This window comes from Muntiacus reevesi, chromosome 9 (genome assembly GCF_963930625.1).
Source record: "Muntiacus reevesi chromosome 9, mMunRee1.1, whole genome shotgun sequence".
NCBI lineage: Eukaryota > Metazoa > Chordata > Mammalia > Artiodactyla > Cervidae > Muntiacus > Muntiacus reevesi.
The window spans coordinates 576,732-602,573 of NC_089257.1; the positions used below are offsets into that span (position 1 = coordinate 576,732).

At 38.2% G+C, this 25,842-nt stretch overlaps 1 long non-coding RNA gene and 2 pseudogenes across 3 annotated transcripts in view; 1 reads left to right on the forward strand and 2 right to left on the reverse strand.

Annotated features, from left to right (window-relative positions):
• Window positions 1–6,705: 6,705 nt before the first annotated feature.
• The window catches only part of LOC136174544 (uncharacterized), a 38,116-nt gene continuing 18,979 nt past the window's right edge, over window positions 6,706–25,842 (reverse strand). For all 3 annotated transcript variants that reach the window (XR_010664404.1, XR_010664405.1, XR_010664406.1), the window contains 3 exons: window positions 20,358–20,474; window positions 12,147–12,264; window positions 6,706–6,817 (listed from right to left, as the gene is read on the reverse strand). This is a non-coding gene — a long non-coding RNA (uncharacterized lncRNA). The remainder of the gene's footprint in view (window positions 6,818–12,146; window positions 12,265–20,357; window positions 20,475–25,842) is intronic.
• Window positions 9,333–11,549, reverse strand: LOC136174003 (ubiquitin carboxyl-terminal hydrolase 1 pseudogene; annotated as a pseudogene).
• LOC136174824 (large ribosomal subunit protein eL33 pseudogene) lies at window positions 19,093–19,537 on the forward strand (annotated as a pseudogene).

The window sequence follows — 25,842 nt, forward strand, 5'->3', positions numbered from 1 at the left end:
CTGGGTACACCCCCCAATTATAACCCACTGAAGAACAGGAAAATACAAAACAATAACCCAGTGACCACAGGGGAGAAGCCTAAAGCCTTAAATCCAGTCTCTGGCCTATGACCACAGTGACATTTCTAAACTGGGGATCAAATGTGGAAATCACTCACTTAAATTCAGTGGCTCCTGGTTCCCTCAGGTCCGGGGGCTCTTTCTGCTGTGTGGCTCGGTAGAGCAGGGTACGATTTGACCTCCACTCTCTTCTCCCTACATGGCACCCTGTCCGTGCCTGACCGTGGACATTTTCACTACCAAGTATTATTACACTCACATTTTTAAGCATCTTCTTATATACATCTTTGCTGCTGTGAAGCTTCACACAGTATTGTAGTGTCTGGCTCTAGCAACGTATTTGTAAATTGTTGGAATTTGATAATTGCTTGGTAAATCAACCTGACAAATAAAATAAAATTCTGTCTGTTAATCCATTACCACAAGTAGATAGATTTGTTGACACTGGTCATGTAACCTATGTTGGGGAAGGTCACCCTTACAGTGTAGTTTCTCTGGCATTTATTGAATTAAGTTTGGGCGTCCCAGGAGATTACCACAAAGACAAATACAGCCATTCTCTGGAGCAAGTGGATTCAAGAAAAAAAGAAGAGGCTGACTGGGACTGCGGCATGTACTAAGAGCCTGGGGCAGAGAAAACAAACTTTGGTTTTTATATGTAGTGTCAAACTGAACGCCTATGGGCAGGTCAGCTGATTTGCAATAAGTAATTCCCAGAAAAACCACTTTTCAATTCTCTGTGGCACATTTACGTAGCTAGTGGGAAACTGCTATATAACATAGGAAGCCCAGCCTGGTGCTCTGCGACCACCCACAGGGGTGGGTGCGGGTGGAGGGGCGCTCACGAGGGAGGGCATATATATGTACATGTATATATATATGTGTACACATATATACACACACAGCTGATTCCCGTTTTCAGCAGAAACAAACACAGCATTGTAAAGCAACTATCCTCCAAAAAAAAAAAAAACAAAACAAAACAAAAAAGATCCTCCCAAACAATGGTTATGAACTCAGCTAAGAAAGAGAGCACACAGTCAGAGAAAACTCTTAACTTGCTGTGTTTGGAAATCAACCATTCCTATCATCAAGAATATGAGTTTCTGTTCATGTATTTTTGATTGCAAAATCGAACACCTATCTCCTGAAACCACAAAAAACATGGGAGTGTGGTGGAAAGGTGGAAAGCGAGTCACTATTGCCACTCCTTGCCCCATGACCCTGGGATCCCCAAGTCACTAGACTCTCTATTCTGTAAATTAGCCAACTTGTTTGTGTCTTTGAGGATGCTGTGTGTGTAAAATGGTTGAGTTACTGAAAACGCGCTTTGAAGAGGGGATATTGAGAGGAATAAACGAAAAGCAGCAAAACGAATACTTGGGTTCTTCCCAGCTGTAGGTGGTTTGGCAAGCACTCTGGCCGTGGGGTTACTGGGAACATCCTGGCACTCCCCCCTCACCCGTGTAAGTTTATTCCCAGACCCAGCCACTCACCGACCAAGGTGCCCGAAACTCAGGCGCAGGCCCACAGCGGCGCGACGCGGCAGGCTGTGCCCGGCGGGCCTCGCAGCCGGATACCTGCGGGGCGCAACTTCCCCAACCCCCTCCGGCCCGGCTCTGCGGTTGCGGCCCGGCAGCGCCTGGCTGCGCGGGGCGCTGCGCGAGGGGACCCCCGCGGACTCCAGCGGGCCCCGGGCTCCAGGCCGAGGCTGGGGTGGCGGCGGGCACGCGCGGAGGTCACGGGCCGCGCGCCCACGCCGTCGCTAACTGCCGGGTCCCCGCGCCCCCGCAGCTGGGCGTCGGCTGCGCGGCGCTGCGGCGCCCGGAAATGCCTGTTCGTCCGTAGAAGGCGCGTTTGACGTGATTCAAATCAGGTCCGCTGTCGTCATTCGGTCCTCCGTTTATTCTTTTGTGGAGCGGAGATGCTGCTGAGTCCGCACAGGCCCATGCGGTAGAGCTTTGAAAAGCGACCCTTTTACAGATTCCACCCTATTATACAGTCAGGTGCACGCGCGCGCGCACACACACACACACACACACACAGGTACACGCGCGCGCGCGCACACACACGTAAATGAGGACACACACACACACATGTAAATGAGGGCAGTCAGGAAGTCGTTCCTCCAGACACACACACACATGTAAATGAGGGCAGTCAGGAAGTCGTTCCTCCAGACACACACACACACACACACACACATGTAAATGAGGGCAGTCAGGAAGTCGTTCCTCCAGAGGACATTTCATCCTGTTAGACAGTCAGGTACACGCGCGCGCGCACACACACGTAAATGAGGACACACACACACACATGTAAATGAGGGCAGTCAGGAAGTCGTTCCTCCAGACACACACACACGTAAATAAGGGCAGTCAGGAAGTCATTCCTCCAGAGGACATTTCATCCTGTTAGACAGTCAGGTACACACGCGCGCGCACACACACACACGTAAATGAGGGCAGTCAGAAGTCGTTCCTCCAGACACACACACACACACACACACACACACACACGTAAATGAGGGCAGTCAGGAAGTCGTTCCTCCAGTTGACATTTCATCAAAGAAAGGCCCAGAGGAGGTGAGGCGAGAATCCCGCCGGCTGCGGGAGGAGAAGACGCCAGCGCCGGGCCCTCAGCAGCGCGGCGTCTGCGGGCGCGCGAGGAGCAGGGCGCGGCTGAGGGGAGTGAGGGGCGGAAGCCAGGTCGCACCAGGCCTTGCTAGGACTTTGGCTTTACCTGTGAATGGGATGAGGTGCATTTGAAAGTTTTATGCTTAACATTTTATCATGGACCATTTCACACGTGCAGGAAAAATACTGTGGGCCCCATGGGGTCATCCCTCAGCCTCAACGATGGCACTTGGCGACCTTGTTTTATCAATCGTCCCCCTTCTCGTTCGTATTTTCCTGGACTGGGCAACTCATCATTTCACTTTTAAATAGTTCAGTATGTGTTCTGAAAAGTTTTTGTTTCTTTTAAACAATATCATTATTAAACTTAATAAAACAGTAGTTTCTTAAAGACCACCTCCGTCCTGGTAGCCTTTAAAACCACCGCCTCAGAATGATAGCTGTGAAAACCAGCAGCCTAGCCTCTTACTGGAGGGGGAAAACTCCCCCAAAAACCTTTCTGCCAGAGAACTGTCACTCCTGGGCCAGTAATGGCAGCTCCTTGGAAAAGCCCTAATCACAGGGATTATCTTGATATGATTTGACTCAGAGCTCATTTAATGACAAAGCCCTAATCCAAGGTATCTGTGGAATCCAGTAGTAGGCTTTTAACAGTACCAGCTGCCAGGTTACTGAGGAAGCAATATCAGTAGCAATATTAACAAAATTGATGCTGGACAAAAAGTCTACAGTGAAAATTTAGGGGATAATGTGTTAACAAGGGTTTTGTAGAGTTCTGACGTATCCCTTGAAATCAGTCAGTCTCACACACGGTCAGGGTTGTGCGTGTGTGGAAAGGAAAGGGTTGTGCCAAGGAAAGACCTGGGAAAACCCTAATTTCTGCTGACCTTGAGGCTCTGTGTGAGCAGAAAGTACAGGCTAAGGCAGAGTTTTAAACTCTCAAAATCTTGAAGGAATGAACCAGCATGCTTACACATCCTTTCAGCAATGGGTGGAAAACTTGTAGGTTCAAGTCACTTAAGTACGTCTCATTCCAGCCATTAGCTGACCGCTAAGTTAATCAGGCAGGAACTTCAGTGTTGTCACATGAGGAAGGATACAGACTTTACAACTTGCCCAGGCAAGCGGCTAAACAAGCAGCGACAAGAAATATTAGAAATCTAGTGAAAATTCTCAGGATCTGACTTCCAAAGTTGCCTAATTATATTATTCAGAATGTTCAGTTTTAAGCAACAACAACAACAAAATTATATGAGACATACAAAAAATTAGGAAAATATAGCCCATACATAGGAAAAAAGGCATTAACAAAAAGTATCCCTGAAGAAGTTCAGATAAAAAACCTAACAAAGACTTTAAATTAACTATTAGGAATATATTCAAAGAGCAAAAAAACCCCCCAAAAAACAACAAAAAAAACAACAAAACTATGTCTGAAGAATAAAAGGAAATGTACAAGAAGTATAGAATGTCAGTAAGGAGACTAAAATGATAAAAATAGAACCAAATAGAAACTCTGGAGTTGAAAAGTACAATAACTGCAATGAAAAATTCACAAGAGGGGGCTCGATAGCAGTTTTGACCTGCTGGAAGAAAGAATTAGAAATCTTGAAGCTAGGCTAATTGAGATGATATAGGTTGATGAAGAGAAATAAAAAGAATGAAGAAAAATGAACAGCATCTCAGTGTTCTTAGGGGTTCCACCCAGAATACCAATACAAGCACAGTGGGAAACTGAGAAGGGAAAGAGAGATAAGGGCATACAGAAGAGCTGAAAAGATGATAGCCAAAATTTCACAATTTTGATGAAAACATTAAGCCAAGAATCTCAACAAATTCCAAGTAGAGTAACTCAAGGAGATTAATATCTAGACACATCAGATTAAAAATAATGAAAGTCATCTACATCAAAGAAAGAATCATGAAAATAGCAAGAGAAAAGCAAGTTATGTGCAAGAGATCCAAAATGAGATTAAATAGCTGCTCTCATCATAAACCGTGGAGATCAGAAGATCCTGGAATGATATCTTCATGGTGCTGAAAGAAAGGGAATATAAAAATGAGATTAAATAACTGCTCTCATCACAAACCGTGGGGATCAGAAGATAATGGAATAATATCTTCAAAGTGCTGAAAGAAAGGGAACATAAAAATGAATTTTATATCCAGCAAAAGTAAAAATAGCCCTTAGAAACTGGAGAAATTAGACATACCTATGCATATAAAAACAGAATTTATTGCTAGCAGATCTGCCTTAGAATAAATATTAGAGAGTACTTCGTGTAGAAAAAAAATCCTAGACATGAAATTAACTCCATTTGAGGAAATAAAAATCATTTATAAAGGTTATTAGATAACTATAAAAGTATAAATATATTTTTGTTCATAACTTCTCTTATATGATTTTAAAGATAATTTTATAAAGGAATAATTAAGAGGAAGGAGAATATTCCTAGAATAATGAAAATAAAGATAAAAATAAACAAAACTTGACTATATTTAGAAGCTTTTGCACAGCAAAGGAAACCATAAACAAAATGAAAACCCACAGAATGGGAAAGAATATTTGCAAATAAAGAAACCAACAAGGGATTAACCTCCAAAATATACAAACAGCTCATGCAATTCATTTATTTATATATACATTTAAAAAATGTATATATATCATTTATATAGGCAGTCAATTATATAGGCAATCAAAAATAGGCAGAAGATCTAAAGAGGGATTTCTCCAAAGAAGACATACAGGTGGTCAAAAATCACACAACATATGTATATGTATAACTGAATCACTTTGCTGTACATCTGAAACTAACACAACACTGAAAATCAACTAAATTCCAATGTAAAATTTTTAAAAATGTTTAAATGGAGGAGGCCTATCATAACTCATTCTATTGATTTTTAACTAGGTTACTTAGGCAATTCAATGGGGAAAAGAATAGGCTTTTCAAAAAATGGTGCTGGGGTAGCTGAATATTTATATGCAAAAGAATGAATTTAGATTCCTACCTCACAACATATGAAAAGTTAACACAGAATTGGTTAAGGACATAAATGGAAGAGCTGAAATTCCAAAATGCCAAAAAAAATGTTAATATTGATGACCTTGAACTGATCAACAGCTTATTAGATATGATACCAAACTCAGAAGTGACAAAAGAGAAAAATAAATTGGACTTCATCAAATTAAAAACTTTTATGTAGCAAAGGAAACCATCAGGAAAGTGAAAAGACAACTCATATGACAGAAGAAAATATTTGCAAATCATACATAGAATAACAGAAGCTCCCCTGGTGGCTCAGACAGTAAAGAATCTGCCTGCAATGTAGAAGACTGAGGTTTAATCCCTGGGTTGGGAAGATCCCCTGGAGAAGGGAATGGCTGCCCACTCTAGTATTCTTGCCTAGAGGATTCTATGGACAGAGAAGCCTGGAGGACTATTGTCCATGGGGTCACAAAAGGCCTGACACGACTGAGAGACCAACACACTCATATCCAATAAGGGACTTGTACTGAGAGTATGTAAATAATTCTTAAATGGAACAATAAAAAGCCCCCCAAGTCTACTTGCAAACTTGGTAAAGGCACATTAAAAGGTGCTCAACATCACTGACCATCAGGGAAGTAAAACCTGATGATAATCAAAACCATAATGAGCTATCACGTCACACCTGGTTAGAATGGCTGTTCCAAAAATGACAGAAAATGTTTTGTGCCCTGTTGGTGGGAACATAGGCTGGTGCAGCAGCTATGAAAAGCAGTGTGGAGGGTCCCTGTGATCCAGCAATTCTGCTTCTGAGTACATAGCCAAAGAGTACCAAATAATTATGTGAAAAACAGCCAAGACTTAGGTTGTCTAAGTGTCCAATGACAGAAGAATGGATTAAAAAATGTGCTACCCCAGCACCTCTCCACACAGAAAAAACAGCCATACTTATCAATTTAAGCTTTTATTAATGGGGGAAAGGAAATACTGAGATGAATTTAATTAAAATGTATTTCCCCACAAGCCACTTGAATAAAATGAAGTTCTTCATTCTCCACTAAACTTGCCTCCTTGACTGAGGTCATGATGGTTCTTTAATGTGTAGATAAAGGATCTTCTTCTGCCGTGTACCTGAGGTAAGTTAGGTGTTAGTAAGTTGATAGTTAATACACTCTAAAATAAAGAACTACAGAGTTGGGGGTAGAAATTTGGAAACAGTGCTAACTGGAATATTCTCAACATTGAGACTTTAAGAATGCCATATTTTTTGGTTTCCTTCCTTTCCTGTCTCCCTTTCTTCCTTCCTTCCCTTTTGCATCTCTAGGTTGAAAGCCAAAGACCACTCAGTGCAGAGAGACAGATTCCGAAACACAGATTGATCATATAAGAACATATATTTCCCTTTTTGAAATTATGAATGTTCTTAAATTTAAAAAAAAGTTTCCATTATTTTTCAAATTCTTTTCCCATTTAGGTTATTAAAGAATATTGAGCAGGTTTTCCTGGGCTATGCAGTAGTCCCTCTTGGTTATCTCTTAAATACAGCAGTGTGTGCATGTCAATCCCAAACTCGTGCTCTATTCCTTCTACTCATACTTCCCTCCTGCGAACCGTAAATTCATTCTCCAAGTCTGTGAGTCTGCTTCTGTTTGTAGATAAGTTCATTTGTATCCATTTTTTAGATCCCATGTGTAAGTGATATATTTTTCTTTGTCTGTCTGACTTCATTTACTATGATAATCTCTAGGTCCATTCATGTTACTACAAATGGCAGTTTCATTTTTTATGGCTGAATAATATTTCACTCTGTATGTGTACCACATTTTCTTTATCCATTTCTCTGTTGATGGACATTTAGGTTGCTTCCATGTCTTGGCTATTGTCAACAGTGCTGCAATGAATCTTGGGTTGCATGTACACTTCCAAACCAAGATTTTCTGTGGCTGTATGCCCGAGTGGCAGTGCTGCATCATATGGGGGCTCTATTTTTAGTTTTTTAAGGAACCTCCACATTATTCTCCACAGTGGCTATACCAGTTACATTCCCACCAATAACATAGTAGGGTTCTCGTTTCTCCACACCCTCTCCAGCACTTACTGTTTGTAGATTTTTTGATGGTGGCCATTCTGACTGGTGTGAGGTGGTATCTCATTGTAGTTTTGATTTGCATTTCTCTAAAAATTAGTGATTTTGAACATCTTTTCATGTGCTTCTTGACTATCTGTATGTCTTCTTTGGAGAAGTGTCTATTTAGGTCTTCTTCCCATTTTTTGATTATGTTGTTTGTTTTTATGGTATTGAGCCATGTGAGCTGTTTGTAAATTTTGGAGACTAATCCTTTGTCACTCACATTATTTGCAAATATTAAGAACATATATTTTTCTACTCAGGCTAAATTACATTATTACTTAGTACAGTGTGGTTATATATCAGTTTATCTATTTGAGTAGAAAACTATACTTCTCATATGTTCATGTTTTTTTTTTTTTTTCTCTTTCAACGAGAGCCTGATCATATAGCACAACATTTATTTCTGAAATAATTCAGCCCAATCTAATTTCTTGACCCCCATTTCCCACTACTCACCCCCACAGAGATTGTATTTTAGCCTCACTAATGTACTTACCATCCCATAACGATGCTCTGTTTATCTTAATCTGCAGATTGCCTTGCTTAAATCTTTATTTTGAATCAGTCTGATAAAATTAATTAGAAGTAGAGAAGGAATCATCAGAATTCCCTTGGATTTTACAGTTTCTCTTGATACAAGAGCTGCATCTCCATTGGTACTGCAAAAGGCATTTCCTTTTAAGCATATATGAGTTGAGTGTTACTCCAGAGAAATTCGGGTTTTTAAAGCCTAATACCTCTTGAGCACTGGTTGCCTTTCAGTAAATTTTCTGTAAAGTTTTCCTTCCTGTTGCTAGTTTTTGAGATCCTCAAAGGGATGTCATGTGTGGAAGTTTCCCCATATTCTGATTTCTATAATTTCTACCATTATACTTATCATATAGTGACACTTCTGCTTGGAAAAAAAAATCAATAGTGTTGGGTATAACTTTTAGCTTGGAGATTTACCTCTGTTATTCCCACTGCTTCATAGCTTAGACCTAAGGTTTCCTTGGCTTTCTTTCTTTTCTTCACATTATTTGGGCATTTTGTTCTCATTTCCATTATCCTATCAGAACAGTGACTGACTTGATCTCAGATATTTGTGCTTCAGTATTTAGTTAGCATTGTCTCTTCTCAACAGATGCTTGAAGTAGAGGAAAGTATTAACTAGGTATCAGTATTTTCATCCAAGTATCCATGACATCCTAGAACCAGAAATATTTGAGACTAGGATCTGCTTTCCTCTTTTTTTCTCAACTCTCCTTTTCCTTCTTTCACTTCAAGATTCCAGGTCCTAGTCATTCCATTCTTTCTTGTTATTTCCTAAATCTCTCTATGTGTCTGTTCTAGGACACATAGACGAATCACTGTCTCTTTAATGTTAACTTTGTACTTCTGAGTTGTTTTCATGGTTCCATTGATCCTTAAGCCTGGACCTGTGTTCTGGCCACTGGGGAGGAAAGAACAGATGTATCTTCCATGAAAGTTCTCTGATTCTGTGATGCTGCAGTCAACTGGAGATAACATTTGCCTTTAGACATAAAGTAGTAGGTATGGAAGAAGTAAGAACATAGCTTTATTTAAAAGTTTTACTTCTTCATTGTCACAATTTTCAGCCACACCCCTTACTTCCTCCTCATTCAGTGGTTCTGGCTTACCTATTTCACACATTTGGTCGATCACAAAATTTTCCTTATCTAGTTCTAAACTGTTAAGGTCAGTGACTTTAACAGAAGCAGTATAGTGCCCACTACTAATTGTAATGCCACTATGCATCACAACTGCAAATAGTCCATAGCTGTCGTTGGTTGGCTTTGTGCTCCATTCTTCTAGTGATAGTTTAAGAGGTGTCAGTAAAGGAGTGTTGATCTTGGAAAGTCCACCACCATAACAGTCAAACTCCAAGCCACTAGCAGCAAAGCACTTCAAATGAATAGTTATAACTTCAGGCATTTTGTCAAACAAAAGACTTCGTTCCGCTTCAGTATAATGATGGCAGTTTTCACAGAAATATTTATCTTCTCCTACAATCCTTTCCACTGAAGCAAATTGTGAAATTGCCCATCTCAGGGTCTTCATTTCCGTTTTTGGCTCTGGAGAAATTTCAGAACTTTCCTCTACTTTGGAAAGCTCATCTTCTTGCACTGGTACACTGATGTCTTGAAAATCTTCTCTTCTTTCTGTTAAACTTTTACATTCTAAGCAACGAGTCCGTAATACCAGCTGACCTTGAAATAATTTTTCAACTAGCTCAAAACCAATTTGCTCTGCACCTTTGTTTATGGGCTTAACTTCATTAACATTAATGGGCATATCATTATTCCCTGGAGACTCAAGTTCACAATCATTAGTTGTATTATCATTTTCATACTTCCTCAAGTCCTCTTCAAGATCATATTCATTTTCTTTACACTGTCCTTTGGATCCTTGGTTTGTTGCTATTTTACCCATACTACAGAACTTGGAAAGAATGCTGGGTTGCTTAGCTGTAGACTTTAACCAATTTATTTTAACTTTTGATTTCCTTTGGGAGGATCTTGCATTCTCGTTTTCAGAAATGTGCTTGGGGATTATTTTAGGAGGAATCTCTAATGTATCACCTGCAGCTTTTCTTTTTGAAAATTGTGACAATGAAGAAGTGTCTATTAGAGTCAGTGGAAATAACCAGCCAAGTAAAGTTTTGAACAAAAAAAATGTAGAAGCTATTGGACTTCTTGGAGGACAAAAGAGCAAGGCAGATTACGAGTTATACAACAAAGTGTCTAATCCTGATAAAGTTGCCAGTACAGCACTTCCTGAAAATAGAAATTCTGAGACTAACAATACTAATGGGACCCATGAATCTGATAGTAATAAGGAATCCAGTGACCAAACAGGCATTAACATTAGTGGTTTTGAGAACAAAATTTCATATGTAGTGCAAAGCTTAAAGGAGTATGAAGGGAAGTGGTTGCTTTTTGATGATTCTGAAGTGAAAGTTACTGAAGAGAAGGACTTTTTGAATTCTCTTTCCCCTTCTACATCTCCTACATCTACTCCTTACTTGCTATTTTATAAGAAATTATAGAGTGATTGTATTTTCCTTGTGTATATATTAAAGAGACATGGATAAACATTGGTAAACTGATTATATCAAAGTAGCTTATCTTTTGAAGCTATTGGATATTATTGGTCTCTAGGTTTTTATATAAATAGTGAAATTTGAATTATTGAAAACCATGTTAATTTTTAGACTTCATTTTCCTTAGTAGAGACTAGTGATAACATTAGCTTCTGGGAACAAACTTGTATAGGCTCTTAACTGAATTATTCAAAATTGAAGCATTTAAACACTTTTGAATTTACATCTATCTTTTGTGTTTGCTTTTTAAAATAAAGTGCTTGTATTTGTATCTCCATGTTTTGGAGTAATTATATACACAATGTTTATAGGTCTTGTGGGTTTTCAGCTAAGAAGCAGAATCTCATTTCAGTACATATAGTTTTGTAAATCATAAACCAAACCTTAGATGGGCTATATTACAGGCACAAACCCTGGAATATGTATGTATTCACAACAGTGTACATTTTGTGCCTTGAATCACTTTGAAAAATATCTCAGAAAACCTGTAGAGTCAGTCCTCTTCTATCTTCACCAGAATTTTATGTGTATTTATGAAAAGGATTCTGTATACTAGTAAATCTTTGGGGGGCATGGGCTAATTTGTATCCCTTCATAGTCATACTCTGCACGGTCTGTATATAGTACATCAAACTTAGAGGTGTGACCTTAAATTTAACTTTTTTAAAAACCAGGAGGTCAATAAAATGTAAACTGCTTAAAAAAAAAAAAAAAGTTTTATTATCTTTTCCAACTTCCCAGTTATCACCCCCAAATCTTGGTTTCTGAACCACTGAAAATACTAAACGTGCTGAGCTTTAAGATTCAACTTCTCTAAAATTTTGAAAAGGAAAGTTATGAGCTTCAGCATTTGAATATCCCTATGCCTGATAACAATCTTTATAAAGTTTTTGTTTTTGTTGTTGTTGTTTTTCAGGGGACTATCTACTGAATTAAACAGACCTGAGCCAGAAAATCATATATCTTTTATCTTATTCTCTTATGAGATGTGAATATAAAAATATCCTGTAAGATAAAACACCTTTGCTACAAAAGGTTATTTACATTTGCATAGAAACCCATGTAGTAAACAACAGTTAGAGCAGAGTGTATTCAGTTACCTATAGTTGCATCTTAGAGATGATACCATTTACACTTAATTCTGATCAAAACCTTAGTTCTTCAAACAATATTCATAACAGAAGACAACATTTTCTGATTCACCAGGGGAGAAATGAGATACCTACCACATCTTTATCATCTGCTATGTTTTGCTTTGTACAACCAATGGATCAATGTCGATGCCACACACAACTCCAAAGTGGTGAATAAGAACAAATAGTTTGAAAGGATTTTACCAGCTCTCTGTTTTCAAAAAGAAAATGTCATTCTTATATATCTTTATATGTTAACATTTAAAAAATAAAAGTATAATAAAATTTCAGGAAGATGAAAAAGAGAATAGAAAAACTACTCATTATATTCTCTCACCCTCAACCATTATGGTTTTTTATATATATATATATAAAATTACATATAATTATATATGGTTACACATACATATGGTTACATATATATATCATACTATGGTTATTAGTTAATTAACTAGTTCCACAGCATATATTAGCTTCCATTTTTCTGAATTTTTCTTATTTCTACATAACGAAAATTATTTTACAGTAATTGGGATATACGGTATCCCACATATACCATATCCATATCAATACATGGTTACATATATACATGTCTAGTCAAGGCTATGGTTTTTCCAGTAGTCATGTATGGATGTGAGAGTTGGACTATAAAGAAAGCTGAGTGCCGAAGAATTGATATTTTTGAACTGTGGTGTTGGAGAAGACTCTTCCGGGTCCCTTGGACTGCAAGGAGATGCAACCAGTCCATCCTAAAGGAAATCAGTCCCGGGTGTTCATTGGAAGGACTGATGTTGAAGCTGAAACTCCAGTACTTTGGCCACCTGATGCAAAGAGCTAACTCACTAGAAAAGACCCTGATGCTGGGAGTGATTGAAGGGGGCAGGAGAAGGGGATGACAGAGGATGAGATGGTTGGATGGCATCACTGACTTAATGGATGTGAGTTTGGGTAGGCTCCAGGAGTTGGTGATGGACAAGGAGACCTGGGCGTGCTGCAGTTCATGGGGTTGCAGAGTCGGACATGACTAAGCGACTGAACTGAACATATATACATATATATTAAGTATAACTGATGATTATTGAGGATGATTTTTTTTCCATTTATTTTTATTAGTTGGAGGGTAACTACTTTACAATATTGTAGTGGGTTTTGTCATACATTGACATGAATCAGCCATGGAGTTACATGTATTCCCCATCCCGAGCCCCCCTCCCACCTCCCTCTCTACCTGATCCCTCTGGGTCTTCCCAGCGCACCAGGCCCGAGCACTTGTCTCATGCATCCAACCTGGGCTGGTGATCTGTTTCATCATAGATAATATATGTGTTTCGATGCTGTTCTCTCAAAACATCCCACCCTCGCCTTCTCCCACAGAGTCCAAAATTCTGTTCTGTACATCTGTGTCTCTTTTTCTGTTTTGCATATAGGGTTATCACTACCATCTTTCTAAATTCCATATATATGTGTTAGTATACTGTAATGGTCTTTATCTTTCTGGCTTACTTCACTCTGTATAATGGGCTCCAGTTTCATCCATCTCATTAGAACTGATTCAAATGAATTCTTTTTAATGGCTGAGTAATACTCCATTTTGTATATGTACCACAGCTTCCTTATTCATTCATTTGCTGACGGGCATCTAGGTTGCTTCCATGTCCTGGCTATTATAAACAGTGCTGCGATGAACATTGGGGTGCATGTGTCTTTTTCAGATCTGGTTTCCTCGGTGTGTATGCCCAGAAGTGGTATTGCTGGGTCATATGGCAGTTCTATTTCCAGTTTTTTAACAAATCTCCACATTGTTCTCCATAGTGGTTGTACTAGCTTGCATTCCCACCAACAGTGTAAGAGGGTTCCCTTTTCTCCACACCCTCTCCAGCATTTATTGCTTGTAGACTTTTGGATAGCAGCCATCCTGACTGGCGTGTAATGGTACCTCACTGTGGTTTTGGTTTGCATTTCTCTGCTAATGAGTGATGTTGAGCATCTTTTCATGTGTTTGTTAGCCATCTGTATGTCTTCTTTGGAGAAATGTCTGTTTAGTTCTTTGGCCCATTTTTTGATTGGGTCATTTATTTTTCTGGAATTGAGCTTCAGGGGTTGCTTGTATATTTTTGAGATTAATCCTTTGTCTGTTGCTTTGTTTGCTATTATTTTCTCCCATTCTGAGGTCTGTCTTTTCACCTTGCTTATCGTTTCCTTTGTTGTGCAAAAGCTTTTAAGTTTCATTAGGTCCCATTTGTTTATTTTTGCTTTTATTTCCAATATTCTAGGAGGTGGGTCATAGAGGATCCTGCTGTGATTTATGTCGGAGAGTGTTTTGCCTATGTTCTCCTCTAGGAGTTTTATAGTTTCTGGTCTTACATTTAGATCTTTAATCCATTTGAGTTTATTTTTGTGTATGGTGTTAGAAAGTGTTCTAGTTTCATTCTTTTACAAGTGGTTGACCAGTTTTCCCAGCACCACTTGTTAAAGAGGTTGTCTTTTTTCCATTGTATATCCTTGCCTCCTTTGTTGAAGATAAGGTGTCCATAGGTTCATGGATTTATCTCTGGGCTTTCTATTCTGTTCCATTGATCTATATTTCTGTCTTTGTGCCAGTACCATACTGTCTTGATGACTGTGGCTTTGTAGTAGAGTCTGAAGTCAGGCAGGTTGATTGCTCCAGTTCCATTCTTCTTCCTCAAGATTACTTTGGCTATTTGAGTTTTTTTGTATTTCCATACAAATTGTGAGATTATTTGTTCTAGTTCTGTGAAAAATACCGTTGGTAGCTTGATAGGGATTGCATTGAATCTATAGATTACTTTGGGTAGTATAACCATTTTGACAATATTGATTCTTCCAATCCATGAACACGGTATGTTTCTCCATCTGTTTGTGTCCTCTTTGATTTCTTTCATCAGTGTTTTATAGTTTTCTATGTATAGGTCTTTTGTTTCTTTAGGTAGATATACTCCTAAGTATTTTATTCTTTTTGTTGCAATGGTGAATGGTATTGTTTCCTTAATTTCTCTTTCTGTTTTCTCATTGTTAGTGTATAGGAATGCAAGGGATTTCTGTGTGTTAATTTTATATCCTGCAACTTTACTATATTCATTGATTAGCTCTAGTAATTTTCTGGTGGAGTCTTTAGGGTTTTCTATGTAGAAGATCATGTCATCTGCAAACAGCGGGAGTTTCACTTCTTCTTTTCCTATCTGGATTCCTTTTACTTCTTTTTCTGCTCCAATTGCTGTGGCCAAAACTTCTAAAACTATGTTGAATAGTAGTGGTGAGAGTGGGCACCCTTGTCTTGTTCCTGATTTTAGGGGAAATGCTTTCAATTTTTCACCATTGAGGGTAATGCTTGCTGTGGGTTTGTCATATATAGCTTTTTATTATGTTGAGGTATGTTCCTTATTCCTGCTTTCTGGAGAGTTTTAATCATAAATGGGTATTGAATTTTGTCAAAGGCTTTCTCTGCATCTATTGAGATAATCATATGGTTTTTATCTTTCAATTTGTTAATGTGGTGTATTAGATCGATTGATTTGTGGATATTAAAGAATCCTTGCATTCCTGGGATAAAGCCCACTTGGTAATGATATATGATTTTTTTAATATGTTGTTGGATTCTGTTTGCTAGAATTTTGTTAAGGATTTTTGCATCTATGTTCATCAGTGATATTGGCCTATAGTTTTCTTTTTTTGTGGCATCTGTCTGGTTTTGGAATTAGGGTGATGGTGGCCTCATAGAATGAGTTTGGAAGTTTACCTTCTTCTGCAATTTTCTGGAAGAGTTTGAGTAAGATAGGTGTTAGCTCTTCTCTAAATTTTTGGTAGAATTCAGCTGTGAAGCCATCTGGTCCTGGGCTTTTGTTTGCTGGAAGATTTCTGATTACAGTTTCAATTTCCTTGCTTGTGATGAGTCTGTTAGGATCTTCTATTTCTTTCTGGTTCAGTTTTGGAAAGTTATACTTTTCTAAGAATTTGTCCATTTCTTCCAAGTTGTCCATTTTATTGGCATAGAGCTGCTGGTAGTAGTCTCTTATGATCCTTTGTATTTCAGTGTTGTCTGTTGTGATCTCTCCATTTTCATTTCTAATTTTGTTAATTTTGTTCTTCTCCCTTTGTTTCTTAATGAGTCTTGCTAATGGTTTGTCAATTTTGCTTATTTTTTTCAAAAAACCAGCTTTTAGCTTTGTTGATTTTTGCTATGGTCTCTTTAGTTTCTTTTGCATTTATTTCTGCCCTAATTTTTAAGATTTCTTTCCTTCAACTAATCCTGGGGTTCTTCATTTCTTCCTTCTCTAATTGCTTTAGGTATAGAGTTAGGTTATTTATTGACTTTTTTCTTGTTTCTTGAGGTAAGCCTGTAATGCTATGAACCTTCCCCTTAGCACCGCTTTTACAGTGTCCCATAGGTTTTGGGTTGTTGTGTTTTCATTTTCATTCATTTCTATGCATTTTTTATTTCTTTTTTGATTTCTTCTATGATTTGTTGGTTATTCAGAAGCGTGTTATTTAGCCTCCATATATTTGAATTTTTAATAGCTTTTTCCCCTGTAATTGAGATCTAATCTTACTGCACTGTGGTCAGAAAAGATGACTGGAATGATTTCAATTTTTTGAATTTTCCCAGACCAGATTTATGGCCCAGGATGTGATCTATTCTGGAGAAGGTTCCGTGTGCACTTGAGGAAAAGGTGAAGTTGATTGTTTTGGGGTGAAATGTCCTATAGATATCAATTAGGTCTCCCTGGTCCATTGTGTCAATTCAAGTTTGTGTTTCCTTGTTAATTTTCTGTTTAGTTGATCTATCCATAGTTGTGAGTGGGTATTAAAGTCTCCCACTATTATTGTGTTACTATTAATTTCCTCTTTCATACTCGTTAGCATTTGCCTTACATATTGTGGTGCTCCTATGTTGGGTGCATATATATTTATAATTGTTATATCTTCTTCTTGGATTGATTCTTTGATCATTATGTAGTGTCCTTCTTTGTCTCTTTGCACAGCCTTTATTTTAAAGTCTATTTTATCTGATATGAGTATTGCAACTCCTGCTTTCTTTTGGTCTCCATTTGCGTGAAATATTTTTTTCCAGCCCTTCACTTTTAGTCTGTATGTCTCTCTTCTTTTGAGGTGGGTCTCTTGTAGACAGCATATATAGGGGTCTTGTCTTTGTATCCATTCAGCCAGTCTTTGTCTTTTGGTTGGGGCATTCGACCCATTTACTTTTAAGGTAATTATTGATAGGTATGGTCCCATTGCCATTTACTTTGTTGTTTTGGGTTCACGTTTATACAACCTTTCTGTGTTTCCTGTCTAGAGAAGATCCTTTAGCATTTGTTGAAGAGCTGGTTTGTTGGTGCTGCATTCCCTCAGCTTTTGCTTGTCTGTAAAGCTTTTGAATTCTCCTTCATATCTGAATGAAATCCTTGCTGGGTACAGTAATCTAGGTTGTAGGTTATTCTCTTTCATTATTTTAAGTATGTCCTGCCATTCCCTTCTGGCCTAAAGGGTTTCTATTGATAGATCAGCTCTTATCCTTATGGGAATCCCTTTGTGTGTTATTTGTTGTTTCTCCCTTGCTGCTTTTAATATTTGTTCTTTGTGTTTGATCTTTGTTAATTTGATTAATATGTGTCTTGGGGTTTTTTGCCTTGGGTTTATCCTGTTTGGAACTCTCTGGGTTTCTTGAACTTGGGTGGCTATTTCCTTCCCCATTTTAGGGAAGTTTTCAGCTATTATCTCCTTGAGTATTTTCTCATGGCCTTTCTTTTTGTCTTCATCTTCTGGGACTCCTATGATTCGAATGTTGGGGCGTTTCACATTGTCCCAGAGGTCCCTGAGGTTGTCCTCATTTCTTTTGATTCTTTTTTCTTTTTTCCTCTCTGCTTCATTTATTTCCACCATTTTATCTTCTACCTCACTTATTCTATCTTCTGTCTCCGTTATTCTACTCTTGGTTCCCTCCAGAGTGTTTTTTATCTCATTTATTGCATTATTTATTTTTAATTGACTCTTTTTTATTTCTTCTAGGTCTTTATTAAACATTTCTTGCATCTTTTCAATCTTTGTCTCCAGGCTATTTATCTGTAACTCCAGTTTGTGTTCAAGATTTTGGATCATTTTTATTATCATTATTCTAAATTCTTTTTCTGGTAGATTCCCTATCTCCTCCTCTTTTGTTTGACTTGGTGGGCATTTTTCATGTTCCTTTACCTGTTGGGTATTTCTCTGCCTTTTCATCTTGTTTAGATTGCTGTGTCTGGAGTGGGCTTTCTGTATTCTAGAGGTCTGTGCTTCCTTTTTATTGTGGAGGTTTCACCCAGTGGCTGGGGTTGGATGTTGACTTGTCAAGGTTTCCTGATTAGCGAAGCTTGCGTCAGTGTTCTGGTGTGTGGAACTGGATTTCTTCTCTCTGGAGTGCAATGGAGTGCCCAGTAATGAGTTTTGAGATGGGTGTATGTGTTAGGTGTGACTTTGCGCAGCCTGTATGTTGACGCTCAGGGCTATATTCCTGCGTTGCTGGAGAATTTGTGTGGTATGTCATGCTCTAAAACTTATTGGCTCTTGGGTGGTGGTTGGTTTCAGTGTAGGTATGGAGGCTTTTGGATAGTCTCTTATTACTTAATGTTCCATGTAGTCAGGAGTTTCCTGGTGTTCTCAGGTTTTGGGCTTAAGTCTCCTGCCTCTGGATTTCAGTTTTATTCTTCCAGTAGTCTCAAGACTTCTCCAACCATACAGCACTGATAATAAAACTTCTAGGTTAATGGTGAAAAGATTCTCCCCCGTTAGGGACTCCCAGAGAGGTTCACAGAGTTACATGAAGAAGAGGAGAGGGAGGAGGGAGATAGAGATGAGCAGGAGGAGAAAAAGGGGGACTCCAGAGGATAGAGACAGATCTACACAGTACTCTGATCCCAAAGTGTTCTCTGTAGCCCAGTCACCCACAGAAATTCACAGAATTGGATTGGGAAGAGAAGGGAAAGGAGGAAATAGAGGTGTTCTGAGGTAGAAAACGGAGAGTCAAAAGTGGGAGAGAGCTCTTTCAGCCATCTTGGACCCTGTGGAGGCCTGCTGGGAACGGGACTTCTAAAACGACAAATATGTCTGGAAGGCTGTGGCCCAAGGCCACTTTTGCTGGCTATAAACGGGGTCTACGGAACCAAAGGGAACACACCGCTCTCCTGAAAACTGAAGGTGTATATGCTCGCGATGAAACTGAATTCTGTCTAGGCAAGAGATGTGCTTATGTATACAAAGCAAAGAACAACACAGTAACCCCTGGTGGAAAACCTAACAAAACCAGAGTAATCTGGGGAAAGACAACTCGAGCTCATGGAAACAGTGGCATGGTTCGTGCCAAATTCCAAAGTCACCTTCCTGCTAAGGTCATTGGACACAGAATCCGTGTGGTGCTGTACCCTTCGAGGATTTAAACTTCTTGAAAATAAATAAAAGTGTGGATTTGTAAAAAAAAAAAAAAAAAAAAAGTGGGAAAGAGTAATCAACACACTCCTGAATAAAAATGGGAACTGAATATTGGATTCTTAAATGTCCAAAATTTATATCACATACTGAAAAACAAAGATTAAAAATCTAGAGTAGAGGTTAGGCTCTTAAAAATACAATATTAAAAACAAAAACAAAAAGACAAAAAATTTTAGAAATATATATGAAGTTTAAAAATAGGGCTTCTCTTTTTTTTGCAAGGTTATAGTGAAATGATAATGAAAATTAAGGAGTAGTAGAGGAGTAATAGAGGTCTTTAAAAGAAAATAAGAGAAAAAGAAAAAAAAACAGAAAAAAAATTTTTTTCCTAATTAAAAAAATCGTAAGAATATATGAAAATGAAAGTTAAGGAGTAATGGGGGAGTAATAGGGAATTTTAAAAGAAAATGAAAGAGAAAAAATAGAAAAGAAATAAATTTTTTTTAATTAAAAAAAAAGTAAAAATATATCTAGGAATTTCTCTGGAGCTGTTGCGGTCAGTGTGGGTTTGGTTCAGTTTCAAATAGCTCCTCATTCCAGTTTACACTTCTCGATATCTATAGGCCCCTTCCGGTGTAACGTAATTAGCCTCCAATTGAAATAAATAAATTTATATTAAAAAAAGGGGTAGGATGGGGAGGGAGGTGGGAGGGCGGTGGGAGAGGATATAGGTAAACCTATGGCTGATTTCATATTGATGTTTGGTAGAAACCAACACAATACTGTCAAGCAATTATCCTTCAATTAAAAATAAATTTTTAAAAATAAAAAAAATGTAGTTGTAAATTTGTGATGAAATTCTCATAGAAACATGGTACTTACGTGTGGCCAAGCAGCACTTTTAGCTAAAGCAAAGATTAAAAATTCAAGACATAGTAAAAGCAGACCGATCACTGCACTGCAGGCACTCAAGATGTTCAGTCCTATAGAATAGGTCATCTGAAATAGATAAAGGAATCACTAGGCCATTGGAAGTTAAGGATGTTCAAGTAGAAGACTTATATAAATTCTGATCTTTCAATGGTAAGGTCATTAAAAGGACAGTCAAAACTGCTGATTTTTCAGAATATCAGTAAGACTGAACTTTTTCTTCCCCATTTATTTTTATTAGTTGGAGGCTAATTACTTTACAATATTGTAGTGGTTTTTGCCATACATTGACATGAATAAGTCATGGATTTACACGTATTCTCCATCCCAATCCCCCCTCCCACCTCCCTCTTCACCTGATCCTTCTGGGTCTTCCCAGTGCATCAGGCCCGAGCACTTGTCTCATGCATCCAACCTGGGCTGGTGATCTGTTTCACTATAGATAATATACATGCTGTTCTCTCGAAACATCCCACCCTCGCCTTCTCCCACAGAGTCCAAAATTCTGTTCTGTACATCTGTGTCTCTTTTTCTGTTTTGCATATAGGGTTATTGCTACTATCTTTCTAAATTCCATATAATGCGTTAGTGTACTGTATTGGTCTTTATCAGCAGATGAATAGATAAGGAAGCTGTGGTACATATACACAATGGAATATTCCTCAGCCATTAAAAAGACTGAACTTTTGATGTGAAAGTGAAAGTCACTCAGTCCTGTCTGACTTTTTGCAGCCCCATGGACTAGAGCCTGCCAGGATCCTCTGTCCATGGAATTCTCTAGGCAAGAAAACTGGAGAGGGTAGCCTTTCCCTTCTCCAGGTCATCTCCCCCACCCAAGGATCAAACCCAGGCCTCCGGCATGGCAGGCGGATTCCTTACTGCCTGGGCCACCAGGGAAGCCCGAGAATGCTGGAGTGGGAGCCTCTCCCTTCTCCACAGGGTCTGCCCAAGCCAGGAGCCAAACCAGGGGCTCCTGCATTGCAGGCAGCTTTTGTAGTATTTATATATTTATTCCTTCAAAGACCAGTAACTACTGAATATCTTATCTGTACCATGCAAACTGTGCTCTTTGTGAATAAAGAGGTAGAAAAGATATGGTCTCTGAACTCAAGGAGCTTTCAGACTAATGAGGAAGACAAACAAGTGCATGTTAAATGTGAATAGAATATTAGAAAGAGGTTAACTCTATAAGCAAATCCAGAGTGCCTCCCAGGGTCAGATTACCAGAGAGTTAATATTCCAGGAGTTTGCCATGGTTCATTTTACAGTGCAAAAAAAGGGGAGCTGAGGGAAATTGTTAGACAGACATATGCTATCTAGATAAGAGATTTAGGGTTTTATCTTGAAAAATAGTGGGAAATTACATTGCCGGGCCGGCCTACTCTGATTTCAGGCCATATTCTTCTCAGACTATGTACTCAAGACAGTATCTATGTGAATGTTGCTGCATAATTACATTTTGTTCATATATGACGTCAGAGAGGTGCTAAGATGTGATATGGCTATAGGAGACATTATCTTATTCTTATTTTATTGTTCTAATTTGCATCAGTAGGATTTTTATGTTACATAAATTAGATAATGAGCAGGATAACTAATGGATTCTGAAACTTATTTCACCAGATAGATCATATGTTTATCTACATTGCTGTCCATGGTTATACAGTGATCTCAGTTTATTCTTTTGGAAAAAAAAATCTGCTTTTTAAAAAGACAACCACATTGAAATAATATATTCATTATTTCACTTTTATAATTTAGACATTCAAAATCATTGCTTAGTAAATTATAGTATAGAAATATAATTCAATCTTGATTTAAAAAAATTGGACTATATTTGCTTTAAGATGTTGTGTTAGTTTCTGCTGTACAACGTGACTCAGTTACATGTATACACGCATCCCCTCCCTCTGGGGCCTCTGTCCACCGCCCATCCCACCCCTCTGAGTCATCGCAGAGCGCTGAGCTGAGTTCCCTGGCCTATATGGCAGGTTCCCACTAGCGATTTTACGTGTGGTCGTGTATATACGTCAGTGCTACTCTCTTAATCCATCCCACCCTCCTTCCTCCACTGTTTGGACGTCTGTCCTCTAATGTGGGTACTATTCCTGTCCTGCAAATAGGTTCATCAGTACCATTTTTTTAAATTCCATGTATATGCACTAATATACAATATCTGTGTTTCTCTGACTTCACTCTGGGTGACAGACTCTAGGTTCATCCATATCACTACAAATGACCCAATTTTGCTCTTTTTATGACTGAATAATATCCCACTGTGTATATGTTCCACGTCTTCTTTATCCAGTCATCTGTCAGTGGACATTTAGGTTGCTTCCACGTCTTGACCATTGTAAATAATGCTGCAATGAACATTGAGGTACATATGGCCTTTTTGAATTATGGTTTTCTCAAGGTATATGCCCAGTGGTGGGATTGCTGGGACATATGACAGTTTTATTTTTAGTCTTATTTAAAAGAACCTCCATACTGTTTTCCACAGTGGTTGTATCAATTTACCTTCCCAAGAGGAATTCTTGGGAACAAGAGGGTTCCCTTTTCTTCATATCTTCTCCAGCATTTATTGTCTGTAGACTTTTTGATGATGGCCATCCTGACTGGTGTGAGACGATATCTCATTGTAGTTTTGATTTCCATTTCTCTCATAATGAGCAATGTTGGTCATCTTTTCATGTGTTCATTGGCTACCTGTATGTCTTCTTTGAAGAAATGTCTGTTTAGGTCTTTCAACCTTTTTTTTTTTTTTTTTGACTAGGATGTTTGTTATTTTTTGCTATTGAACTGCATGAACTGCTTGTATATTTTGAAGATTAATCCTTTGTTTGCAAATATTTTCTCCCATTCTGAGCATTGTCTTTTAAGTAATGTTTATGGTTTTCTTGGCTGTGTAAAGGCTGTTAAGTTTAACTAGGCCCCCTTTGTTTATTTTTGTTTTTATTTTCATTACTCCAGGAGGTGGGTCAAAAAGGATCTTGCTGGGATTTATGTCAAAGAGTGCTCTGCCTATGCTTTTCTCTAAGTTTTAGAGTGTCTGGTCTTACATTCAGGTCTTCAATCCATTTTGAGTTATTTTTGCATATGGTGTTAGGTAGTGTTCTAATTTCATTTTTTACACGTAGCTGTGCAGTTTTCCCAGCACTTTGTATTGAAGAGGCTGTCTTTTCTCCATCGTATATGCTTGACTTCTTTGTCACAGATTAGGTGGCTGTGTGGGGGTATATTGCTGGGCTTTCTGTCCTGTTACATTGATCTGTATTTCTGTTTTTGTGCCAGTGCCATACTGTCTTGATTACCGTAGCTTTGTAGTATAGCCTGAAGTCAGGGAGCCTAAATCCTCCAGCTCTTTTCATCTTTATCAAGATTGCTTTGGCTGCTCGGAGTCTTTTTTGTTTCCACACAAACTAAACTTTTTTGTCTTAATTCTATGAAAAGTGCCATTGGTTATTTTTTTTAGAATTTATTTTGTAATTGAAGGATAATTGCTTTACAGAATTTTGTTGTTTTCTGTCAAACCTCAACATGAATCAGCCATAGGGATACATACATTCCCTCGTTTTTGAACCTCCCTCCCATCTCCCTCCCCATCCCACCCCTCTAGGTTGACACAGAGCCCCTGTTTGAGTTTCTTGAACCACAGAAAATAGACTTATGAACATGGGGAGAGGGGAGGAGAGGGTGAGATGTATGGAGAGAGTGACATGGAAACTTACATTATCATATGTAAAATAGACAGCCAATGGTAATTTGCTGTATGGCCATTGGTTATTTGATAGGGACTGCACTTAATTTGTAGATTGCTTTGGGTAGTATAGTCATTTTCATAATATTGATTTTTCCAATCCAAATCATATTTGATTTCTTTCATCATTATCTTATAGTTTTCTGAGTATGAGGTTTTTGCCTTCTTAGGTAGGTCTATTCAGTCATTTTATTCTTCTTGTTGCAGTGGTAAACGGGATTGTCTTCCTAATTTCTCTTTCTGATATTTTGTTTACAGTGTATAGGAATGCAAGAGGTTTCTGTGTATTAATTTTATATCCCACAGAATTACTAAATTTTAACTTTACTAAATTCATTGATTAGCTCTAGTAGTTTTCTGGTGGTCTCCTTAGGATTTTCTATGTATCATGTCATCTGCAGAGGGTGACAGTTTTACTTCTTTTCCAATTGGATTACTTTTATTTCTTTTTCTCCTCTGACTGCCATAGCTAGGACTTCCAAAACTATGTTGAATAAAACAGTGGCAAGAGTGGACAGGTAACCTTGTCTTATTTCTGATCTTACAGGAAATGCTTTCAGCTTTTCACCATAGAGAATGATGCTTGCCATGGGTTTGTCATATTTGGTCTTTATTATGTTGAGGTAGTTCCCTCTTTGCCCACTTGTTTGGAGAGTTTTTTGTGTTTTTTTTTTTTATCATAAATGAGTATTGAATTGTGTCAAAAGCTTTTTCTGCATCTATTAAGATGATCATATGGTTTTTATTTTTCAACTTAATATGGTATATCACATTGATATATGTATCTTGAAAATCCTTGCACTCCTTAGGATGAATCCCACTTGATGGTGTATTATCCTTTCAATGTGCTGTTGGATTCAGTTTGCTAGTGTTTTGTTGAAATTTTTGCATTTGTGTTCATCAATGATATTACCCTGTAATTTTCTTTTTTGTGTGCTATCTTTGGTTTTGGTAGCAGGCTGATGGTGGCTTCGTAGAATGAATCTGGGAGTGTTCTTCCCTCTGTAATCTTTTTGAAGAGTTTGAGGAGGATAGGTGTAAGCTCTTCTGTAAGTGTTTGATAGAACTTGCCTGTGAACCCATGTGGTCCTAGACTTTTGTTTGTTGGAAGATTTTTAATCAGTTTCAATTCCATTACTTCTGATTGGTCTGCTTATATTTTCTTTTTCTTCCTGATTCAGTCTTTAGAAGGTTGTACTTTTCTAAGAATTTGTCCATTTCTCCCAGGTTGTCCATTTTGTGGGCATACAGTTGCTTGTAGCAGTCTCTTATGATCCTTTGTATTTCTGTGGTGTCAGTTGTTAAGCTTCTCCTTTTTCCTTTCTAATTTTATTGATTTGGGCCGTCTCCATTTTTTTCTTGCATCTGACTAAATGTTTATCAGTGTTGTTTATCTTTTCAAAGAACCAGCTTTTCATTTCATTGATCTTTTCCATTGTTATCTTAGTCTCTATTTCATTTATTTTTGCTCTGATGTTTATGATTTCCATTTGCATTGAAATGCAATGCAATATCTTTTTCCATTCCCTCATTTTCACTCTGCATGTGTCCCTAGGTCTGAAGTGGGTCTCTTGTAGACATCACATAAATGGGTCTTAGTCTTGTATCCACTGAGCCAATCTTTCTTTTGGTTGGAACATTTAATCCATTTCAGGAGATTATCAGTATGTATGTTCC